Source organism: Octopus bimaculoides, chromosome 3 (assembly GCF_001194135.2).
Source record: "Octopus bimaculoides isolate UCB-OBI-ISO-001 chromosome 3, ASM119413v2, whole genome shotgun sequence".
Lineage (NCBI taxonomy): Eukaryota > Metazoa > Mollusca > Cephalopoda > Octopoda > Octopodidae > Octopus > Octopus bimaculoides.
Genome location: NC_068983.1, coordinates 5,119,509 through 5,120,651, shown reverse-complemented (window position 1 = coordinate 5,120,651; position 1,143 = coordinate 5,119,509). Strand labels below are relative to the sequence as shown.

The 1,143-nt window shown below is 32.6% G+C and overlaps 1 protein-coding gene across 1 annotated transcript in view; it reads right to left on the bottom strand.

Annotated features, from left to right (window-relative positions):
- The window catches only part of LOC106879768 (epithelial splicing regulatory protein 1), a gene marked incomplete at its 3' end in the record, with an annotated part of 73,853 nt that overhangs the window by 39,988 nt on the left and 32,722 nt on the right, over positions 1-1,143 (bottom strand). The gene's annotated exons all lie outside the window — the stretch shown is intronic.

The following is a 1,143-nucleotide window of genomic DNA, read 5'->3' as shown; positions in this document are numbered from 1 at the left end:
TTATATATATATAAATAAGCATGTATATAGGTACACACACACACACACACACACACATATATATATATATATTAGCATATTGTGTATATATGCTTATATATGTGTATGTATATATATATATATATATATATAGATACATACACATACAGATATATACACTTATATAAACATAAATATATAAATATACATACATGTGTATGTATATAATAGATGTATCCATATATATATATATGTATATATAGACACACAGAAATATGCACACAGACACACACATATACTTATATGTGTACATAACATATGCATACATCTTCATAAACATTCATATATACAAATATATGTATATATATATATATATATACACAAATATGCACACATACACATAGGCATTCATATAGATATATAGATATATACATACATATACTATATACATACATACATATATATATATATATATATATCAACATATATATAAATATGTGTGTGTGATTTATTATCTGAATACACACACGCACATGCACACACATACCATCATCATCGTTTAACATCCGCCTTCCATGCTGGCACACACACACACACACACATAGATATACATGTGAACACATAGGTGCGAAACTAGGCGGAGAAACCAGATACATATAAACAAAAGGTGACAAGTGTTTGGAGGAAGGCATTGACGTCACAAACAAGAAAAGTTCCTGCACAAGAACGAAATAGCTTTACATGAAGCAGAGGAGTAAATTTAGAAAGTTGACCTAGAAATGCTTTTTTATATGGAAGGTAGTGATTACCTATCAGTGAAGCAACTTTATCAGTCGTCTGTTGACTTCAAATAAGGGTCACGCTTATATAATCCTCGACAAAAAAAAAAAAGTGTCACCTAGTTTATTTGTATATCATGTGATCACTAGCATAACTAGGGGAAGGCGACGAGCTGGCAGAGTCGTTAGCACGCCGGGCGAAATGCTTAGCAGTATTTCATCTGTCGCTACGTTCTGAGTTCAAATTCCGCCAAAGTCGACTTTGCCTTTCATCTTTTCGGGGTCGATAAATTAAGTACCGGTTGCGTACTGGGGTTGATCTAATTGGCTGGCTCCCTCCCCAAAAATTTCGGGCCTTGTGCCTAGTGTAGAAAAGAATAACATA